Consider the following 10000-nt stretch of genomic DNA (forward strand, 5'->3'; position numbering starts at 1 on the left):
CTAGGTCTTATCTTGTTTGTCAGTCGCTAACTCGCTTGACGTAATGCTAGCTAGCAAAATCCTCTTGCTAGCAAGCATATCTTCTGCTCCTTTTGCTTCCTTTTATCCTTAATTTTTATAGTCATCCATGCATCCATTTTTTTTTGTGCCACTTATCTGGTCGGTGTGGGGTTCAACATTGTCAGTAGGGAAGCCCAAAGGCATCTTTGTTATCTCGATCCAAGAAGTGCCCCCGAAGAATCTCCTGGAGAACCTGTGTTATTTTTAGCCAATGGCATGAGTCTGCGCATGAGGGAGCTGCAGCGCGGTGGAGGCTCGTTAAGCGAGCTGCATGCCAAAGCCCAATTCTGTTTGAAGCGCCTTTCATCTGGTTTGTGCCGGCGATGAAAGAAGGCGTTGTCATACGTGCACGATATACAGGTATAGAACACGGCTTGTTATGGTGCCTTCAAAGTTGACATTTCCCGTCCATTTCAAAACAGGATAGACTTGATTTGTGGCACGAGTACGGTTCGTTTTGGGGCCCCGAGAACACCTGAGACTCTAGTCCTGACAGATGTAGAGAATTTTCCCTATCATTCACAATCCTTATGTAAGACAAGAACATACTTTTTTATTCTTTGTTTATACATTCTAAGTCGTAAAACACGGCAAGTACGAGGTGGCTAACAATGCCGCTAATGAGACTACACTATTCCGCCCATAAAGACCTCTAAAAACATCCAAAAACCACCAACAGTACTCCATTTACATGACCTGAATATTAACCAAGTATTAGCGATATTGTTGTTATAAGCGCTAACGCAGACAAACTATTTGTAGAGGCGCAGTGATCACAGAGAGCTAACTAGCTTTAGCTGTTCCAAATAGAGCTGCTGCATTGCCTCTGAGTTCCATCCATCCATCCATTTTCTACCGCTTATTCCCTTCGGGGTCGCGGGGGGCGCTGGAGCCTATCTCAGCTACAATCGGGCACCCTTAATTCTAGATTATAAATCATGCCTCTCACCTGGATAGTAGAAGGCTGTGGACATAAACCTACACCCGAAGATGTCAGGAATGCTCGTCTTAGTGGAGCTTGTGATCAGGCCTGGCCCTAACCAATCTGGCGCCCTAGGCAAGATTTTAGGTGGCGCCCCCCCCACATCGGCAGTGAAGTGTATATACTCACAAGAAACCGAATAGCTTTGTCTTTGACTGTTTTTTTTACTTAAAGAAAGCAAATTAACAATCAGAATAGTTAACAAGATAAAAAAAAAAAGGAATGAATAAATGAATACAAAAAATAAAAAATGAATATATGCAATACAATATTTTTTACATACATAAACACAAAATAAAACGTGTCAACATGTTGCATAAAATAAATTAAAAATACAATATAAATAAGGCACTGCACAAAACAAGATATCAAACCAGTATGACTTTAACAACTATATTACAAAAAAAGGGGATCCTACAGAGTTCTCTATTTGTGCTTTTTAATATTGCATTAACTAGAATGACTTACAAATTACTGTACACCTGGGAGTACTGTAATTACCTAACGTTACATTATTATTTTCCATAACAATTTAGCCCCCTCCACAATATTAACCCGACGTTAAAACAGAACTAGCTATTTATTGATTAGCAATTGCCGAATCATGTCTTAAAGCCAGGTTACTATCACATTCTGTAACAGACAAATAATTTCATGTAGGCTAACGTTACCTACCTGCTACCTCTGTCTTTTTCTCGTTTCTCCTCCTATTCTTTTCTCTTTTTTCTTCTCTGGGCACCTGACAGTTTTGGCCGTTTTGACATCTTGTGTTGTTTTTTGATGTGGTGACGTCCAAAAAGAGTCATGATACGGGAAGGGAGGGGGCGCACCGTGCGGGGGGAGGGGGGGGGCGTAATGTTGTAACAAATAATATTTCTATTAAATAGGCTTTACATTGCATTTTAATTAACGTGGGATTCTTTTTTGTATTTAGAAATAAAATTTTTTTTTTTTCTCCAACATTTGTGGCACTGGCGTGGCGCCCCCTGATGGACGGCGCCCTTAGCATTTGCCTATACGGCCTATGCCACGGGCCGGCCCTGCTTGTGATCATACTTGGCCAACCCTCCCGATTTTCCCGGAGACTCCTGAATTTCAGTGCCCCTCACGAAAATCTCCCGGGGCAACCATTCTCCCGAATTTCTCCCGATTTCCACCCGGACAACAGTATTGGGTGCGTGCCTTAAAGGCACTGCCTTTAGCGTCCTCTACAACCTGTCGTCACGTCCGCTTTTCCTCCATACAAACAGCGTGCGGGCCCAGCCACATAATATAAGCGGCTTTTACACACACACTTAAGTGAATGCAAGGCCTACATGGTCAACAGCCATACAGGTCACACTGAGGGTGGCCGTATAAACAACTTTAACACTGTTACAAATATGCGCCACACTGTGAACCCACACCAAACAAGAATGACAAACACATTTCGGGAGAACATCCCGCACCGTAACACAACATAAACACAATAGAAGAAATACCCAGAACCCCTTGCAGCACTAACTCTCCCGGGACGCTACAATATACACCCCCGCTACCACCCCCGACCCCGCCCACCTGAACTCCCCCCACCCCCATCTCCCGAATTCGGGAGAAGGAAGATTCATTGTTAGTTTGCCAAAGTCGTCAGAAACGTCATCTCATTGCTTACCCTTTTACGTCTCTTATACAGTAGTGTCATCTCAATTTACACAATAAGGTCGTAACTCAAAACACTTGTGCACACAAAATGCGTTTTAAAAAGAAAATCCATATTATATGAAAAGCAACACAATAGAACGCCAGGGTTTGTCGGGAGATAGAAGACGTCGGGCTGTGGTGAATTCATCTCAAACACTATGCTAATTAGCTTGATTTCCTAGCGTGGTAGCATGACAACCTGTAGCACCGGGGTCCCTATCAGAGCATGGCGCCTTCTCCACCTCCTTGCGTGCACCCGTCCTGCGTACCAGTGAGCTCTGCCGTCAGCGCTCATGCATTATTCCCTCAGAAATGAAGATGGCGCTATATACCTGCCGCCTGATGCTAGCTGCTGGCGGGCTAACGGCGCTGATTGCCGCGCGTCGATGCCTGATGAATAACGCATGAGACGGCAGGAGTCTGTGTCAATTAAGGAACACTTAACGTTGTAAGCCGGCAGTGAAAGAGCGGACAGGCTGTTTGGGGGGGGGGGGGGGGGGGGTGTAACGGGGGCCGTGTACACATTGTTACTGATAAGTCTTGGCTAATTGACTGCTTCCTCTGCAGCATGCATGACCACAGTCAACCAGCGTGTCCCCGGAGGCTGACGCAACATGACGCCATGGATGCCTTCAGGTATGTGCTTGACGTAACACCTGTCCACAGGCTGGGGGCGCCAATGCTCCTGTTCCCCCCCCTCCACCCCCTAAGTGCGCCTTGTCACCAGCCCCAACCTCTTCTATCTCCCGAGAACGCAGCGTGATTGGCTGTGAAATTATTTATTTATTCATAGAACCGCATCTTGTAATTTGCCTGCTCTCTTGGCAGCTTGGAAGGTTCTTGTCTCCTCACACGAAAGCGATTTGGCAACCGGGAGCTTCCTCTGAGGGCTCATTTTGCTCCCGTCTCGTCTTACAGGAGGCTCAATCAGTGCCATTAGCTTGGTGGAATTATTTCCAAATAAACCTTCATTTCTGTCTGTTTCACTCTAAATCTGATAATAAACATTCAACTACTTAATGTGCATTGGTCCCTCAGACACAGGGGTACCCAAGGGCCATTTGTAGCAAATGTTTTTAACGGCCCGCAGCACATTTTAAAAATAATAATAATTATAATTATTATTATTATATATTATATATTATTATTATAATTAATTATTATATATAATTATAATTATACAATAATTATATATTATAATTATTATTACTATTATTAATTACACAAACTGCAATGAAAAAAGTTGCAATGTGGACTCTAATAACACAAAGCTGCCATGCAGGCTATTTTGATTTTCTTTAAAACTGGCATTGCTCAAAAAATAATAATGAATCAAAATCAATGTTATTGTGAATAATTGACCCATTTGAAGCTTTTTATTTTTTTTAATTTATTTTTTTTGTCCTGTCCAGCCACGCAGGCAAATCATATAGTTGATGTAGATGCCCATATCTGCTGTACATATTTACTTTACAAAAGAGAGGGGTGTGATAATTCTCTTGTTGCCTTATGTGTATTTGACTTTATTAAATGGATTTATATTATTATTTGGTGCGGGAGGGGATAGAAAGAGGAAAAAAAGGAAGACGGGGAAATTGCGGGGATAAGACAAAGACAACAACAAACATAACAACAACAACAGAACAACATCAGCGAATATGATATGAACAAATATGATGGTAAAAGTGATAACAAAGAAGCAGTTAATAAAATAAATAATACAGAAATGACAATGAACATTATTACACTACAAATGGAGCAATACAAATACGTATAAAAATAGCACTATTGATAATGAATAATAACAAAAATGACCTCTAATCAAAAATACAATTGTTTCAAATGCAACAATACATATATGTAATGAGAACTTGAAATACAAAAGAAAGAGAAGCAAACTGTATTAACCTTGTAGATTGTTATAGTAACAATAGGTTAAAGGTTGAAGCTTCAAATATTCCACTTTGAAATATTTCCTGAGGGAAATATTGCATATTGTTGTATGCCATAAAAAAAACATGTTTTTTTCCTTGCCAAAAAGGGCAAAAAAACAAACAAAAAAAATTCATAAAAACAAATAATTGACAGTGTTGAATGGAACATTCTTTTAACACTTTATTAGTGGGGCTCTTTTGGATCCCCAATATTTTTTGTGAGATTTATTTTCTTTAAAACTAAACATTTTTTTAACACTTTATTAGTGGGGTTCTTTTGGATTCCCAATATTTTTGTGAGATTTATTTTCTTTAAAACTGGCATTGCTCATTGCCACCCCCTTCCCCAACCCCCGAGTTTTCTACGACAATAAGGGCATAAAACAAAACCAATAAAAAAATATTGATTTAGACTGATTTAATAAGCGTTAAAATAAAATGTTTAAAAAATGTATGACCTATTTTTAACACTTTTATGAGTGGAATTTTAGTGAGACTTGTTTTCTTTAAAACTATCATTGCTCAAAAAAAAATGAATGATCAAAATCAATGTTGTGATGAATTATTAATCTACTTTAGGTATGGCTCCAATTACTTCACATCAGATATTGCACTTTGAAATATTTTTTTGGGGAAAATTTTGCATAATCTGTGGGTTTGCCACTCTCCCTGAAAAGGCGTTGAATGTAAAAAAAATAATTACTTTTTACACTTGAGAGGGGCCCTTCTGGATACCCAATCATTTTAGTAAGTCTTTACTAAAAAAAAAAAAAAAAAAATCAAAATAAATGTTAAGAATTATTGACTCCAATTACTTCACATCAAATATTCCACTTTGAAATATTTTTTGGGGAAAATATTGCATAGTTTGTGGGTTTGCCACTTCCCCTCCCCCGCCCTCCAAGTTTTCTATGACAATAAGGGCATAAAACAAACCAACAAAAAAAAACGAAAAAAATATTTATTTAGACTGATTCAAGCGTTGACATTTTCTTAAAATAAATAATTAAATAAAAAGTGTGACTTATTTTTAACAGTTTTATGAGTGGGGCTCTTTTGGATAACCAATCATTTTTGTAAGATTTTTTTATAAAACTGTCTTTACTAAAAAAAAAAATAAAAAAAAATTAATCAAAATGAATGTTATGAATTAATAATCTATTTAAGGCTCCAATTACTTCACATCAAATATTACACTTTGTAATATTTTTTTGGGGGAAATATTGCATAGTTTGTGGGTTTGCCAGAAAAAAAGGATTTTCTTTGACAAAAAGGGCATAAAACAGTAGAAATAAATAGTTAAAAAAAAAACCTTTTATATCGACATATGGATCCAAAGTGGATCTAAGATTTAAGCGTTAATATATGACTTATTTTTAACATTTTTAAATCCCCGGGACCAAACTTGAAGGGAGCCTTACAGGTTAAAAAAATACACATATATTTTATTGGTTTGAAAATGAAAAATAACAAAATTGCCCTCACATGTTTGAATTTTTTAGTGTGAAAACGTTAGGACACCCCTGCTCTTCGACAACTATTTTATTTTTGTAATAATTTGCCAAAAAAAGCTAGCATGCTAACAGTACTATACTACTACAATAACATGCTTCCACTTAGCATTACTGAAATAATGACGAGTATATCGTTGAGTGAATTATCGGAAAAAAATTGCATGCTCACTGTAACATGCATCAAGTACCATAAAAATATTACTCAGTGTGCACATGAAAGTTGTTTAAAATGTTAGCACGCTAAAGTTAGCATGCATCAAGTACCAAAATATGACTGAGGTGTCTACCTACAAAATTAACAAAAGAAAAGCAAGCATGCTAACGTTAGAATGCAAACAGGTATCATTTGTCAAGTAACAAAATATTTGATGCTGTGAACCTGCAAAATTAGCAAAAAAAACTAGCATGCTAACAGTACTATGCTAACAATAACATGCTTGCAATTGGCATTACTGAAATAATGAAGAGTATAACTGTTATCGAAAAAACATTGCATGCTAACTAACTAGCATCAAGTACCAAAATGTGTTACTCTGAAGTGTGTACATGAAACACTTGTTTAACATGCTAGCACGCTAAAGTTAGCATGCATCAAGTACCAATATATGACTGAGGTGTCTACCTACAAAATTAACAAAAAAAAAGCTAGCATGCTAACGTTATAATGCGAACAGGTATCATTTGTCAGGTAACAAAATATTTGATGCTGTGAACCTGCAAAATTAGCAAAAAAAAACCTAGCATGCTAATAATACTATGCTAACAATAACATGTTAGCATAGTATCACTGTATAATTATCGAAAAAACATTGCATGTTAACTGTAACATGCATCAAGTACCAAAATGTGTTACTCTGAAGTGTGTACATGAAACACTTGTTTAACATGCTAGCATGCTAAAGTTAGCATGCATCAAGTACCAAAATATGACTGAGGTGTCTACCTACGAAATTAACAAAAAAAAAAGCTAGCATGCTAATGTTAGAATGCGAACAGGTATCATTTGTCAAGTAACAAAATATTTGATGCTGTGAACCTGCAAAATTTGCAAAGAAAACCCTAGCATGTACTATGCTAACAATAACATACTTGCAATTGGCATTACTGAAATAATGAAGAGTATAACTGTTAAATTATCGAAAAAACATTGCATGCTACCTGTAACATCCATCAAGTACCAAAATGTATTACTCTGAAGTGTCTACATAAAACACTTGTTTAACATGCTAGCACGGTAAAGTTAGCATGCATGAAGTACCAATATATGACTGAGGTGTCTACCTACAAAATTATCCAAAATAAGCTAGCATACTAACGTTAGAATGCTTACAATTGTGCTGTGAGCCGTTAAAAAAATGAGCAACGGACTTTATTTTTTCTCATGTCCATAGTGTGTGGCTACTCATAATATTAGTCAAACATCTTTGTCCTCTGGCGGAGTGATGCATCACTCTGCTCATTAGCCGCCAGCTCTAATTGTTGATTAATAAGAAGCCGCGCTTAACGAGCACGCAGGCCTGCCACGTTTTAATCAAGTGCCATCCCCCATGAACCACAAGCACGTCCTCCCACGCTGCAGTTGTCTCCGCGAGAAATGAAGTTTCAAAGTCAAGGCAGGCTTGAAATCATGATCATGGAAAAGAATCTCCGTCATTCCAAGATGCAACTCGCCCATTAGGATGAATCTCATCCATTCTCGGACCCCAAAAGATCCCCATTTTAACACCTGACAAGTCTTTTTAAAAGAAAAAAAACTCACTTTCAGATAATAAATATAGTATAATAGCAATAAAATAGAATGTAGTACAAACAAGTACAGTAGTTGTATGAAGTGATGTCCAAAACCAGTGAAGTTGGCACATTGTGTAAATGGTAAATACAAACAGAATACAATGATTTGCAAATCCTTTCCAACTTATATTCAATTGAATAGACTGCAAAGACAAGATATTTAATGTTCCGACTGAGAAACTTCATTGTTTTTTTGCAAATAATCATTAACTTAGAATTTAATGGCAGCAACACATTGCAAAAAATTTTTTTTTCCTCTTTGGTCCGGAAGACACGACGTCCACAGTTTCCAAAAACAATTTGAAATGTGGACTCGTCTGACCACGGAACACTTTTCCACTTTGCATCAGTCCATCTTAGATGAGCTCGGGCCCAGCGAAGCCGGCGGCGTTTCTGGGTGTTGTTGATAAATGGCTTTGGCTTTGCATAGTAGAGTTTTAACTTGCACTTGCAGATGTAGCGACCAACTGTAGTTACTGACAGTGGTTTCCTGAAGTGTTCCCGAGCCCATGTGGTGATATCCTTTACACACGGATGTCGCTTTGATGCGGTACCGCCTGAGGGATCGAAGGTCCGTAATATCATCGCTTACGTGCAGTGATTTCTCCAGACTCTTTGAACCTTTTTAATGATATTACAGACCGTAGACGGTGAAACCCCTAAATTCCTTGCAATAGCTGGTTGAGAAATGTTGTTCTTAAACTGTTGGACAATTTGCTCACGCATTTGTTGACAAAGTGGTGACCCTCGCCCCGTCCCCGTTTGTGAATGACTGAGCATTTCATGGAAGCTGCTTTCATACCCAATCATGGCACCCACCTGTTCCCAATTAGCCTGTTTACCTGTGGGATGTTCCAAATAAGTGTTTGATGAGGATTCCTCAACTTTTCTCAGTCTTTTTTGCCACTTGTGCCAGCTTTTTTGAAACATGTTGCAGGCATCAAATTCCAAATGAGCTAATATTTGCGAAAAATAAAGTTTACCAGTTCGATCGTTAAATATCTTGTCTTTGCAGTCTATTCAATTGAATATAGGTTGAAAAGGATTTGCAAATCATTGTATTCTGTTTTTATTGACCATTTACACAACGTGCCAACTTCACTGGTTTTAGGGTTTCTAATAAGAGTGTACAATATTTACTTTCACAGTGTCTCCCTCCAGCTTCTCCATCAAACACGCCTTCAGCAGCTTTTTCATATTTTCATGGATAAATGTTAAGATATTCTTTAAACGTTGACTCATTATTATTCAATATGGCGCAGATGAGCAGTGCTACGCTCCAACTAAGGATGGCTTCCAAATCCGGTACTTCTTTGGCACAGACTGAATCCCGCCGGTCCTACGGTACGCCCGGTTGCGCTTTGGCACTTGGCGATCACTCCAGCAGCACCGAGAGCCGACTCGGCCAAACTACCTCCAGGTAATGTTGCAACTTTTCAAAGCCAACAAAGTAATTGACTCAATAAATGCTCCAATGTAAGTAAAGTAAGGCTCCACTTTTTCTAAAAATGTGCTAGCTCGATGCTAATATACATTGGCTTTTTTATTGACATGATTAGCGTTAGCGATTTCACATGGCGATTTCAAAACTTTCAAATGTGTTAATGAAAACTACAATCACGTTACAATCCAACAGCTGGTGTGTATTAAGTACAGTACTTACGGTATTAACACGTTTTAGGGTGCAACAAAAGACTAGCTTCAGCAGAGGCTGAACTGACCATCATTTTTAAATGTTGCCAAAAAAAGTAATTTTCTTATCAAAAACAATTATACACAAAAAGTACCAAAAATTGGTACCATTGAGTACTGATATCGATTCCTCTGTACCAGGAATCGGTACAGAGGATCCCTTGGATCTTGCGTGTTTTTTTCACCGTGACATTCGCTACGCCATCTAGTGGCGGGGAGGCTCCTAATTTAAATTCTTATTTAAATCATTACCGTCTGTTACCAGTCAACTTGGACAATAAAAAGTTGCTAGGTTGTTTGCTATCGCTCCTTTGGAAAATAGTATCTAGAGAGTTCTATATACTCAC

General features: G+C 38.2%; 1 long non-coding RNA gene across 2 annotated transcripts in view; it reads left to right on the plus strand.

Moving 5' to 3' along the window:
* The window catches only part of LOC133655153 (uncharacterized), a 35666-nt gene that overhangs the window by 24035 nt on the left and 1631 nt on the right, over nt 1-10000 (plus strand). Inside the window, exons 3-4 of one of the 2 annotated variants that reach the window (XR_009826965.1) lie at nt 3290-3358; nt 9224-9381. This is a non-coding gene — a long non-coding RNA (uncharacterized LOC133655153). The remainder of the gene's footprint in view (nt 1-3289; nt 3359-9223; nt 9382-10000) is intronic. The other variant, XR_009826964.1, reaches the window with a different exon arrangement.

Source organism: Entelurus aequoreus, linkage group LG08 (genome assembly GCF_033978785.1).
Source record: "Entelurus aequoreus isolate RoL-2023_Sb linkage group LG08, RoL_Eaeq_v1.1, whole genome shotgun sequence".
NCBI lineage: Eukaryota > Metazoa > Chordata > Actinopteri > Syngnathiformes > Syngnathidae > Entelurus > Entelurus aequoreus.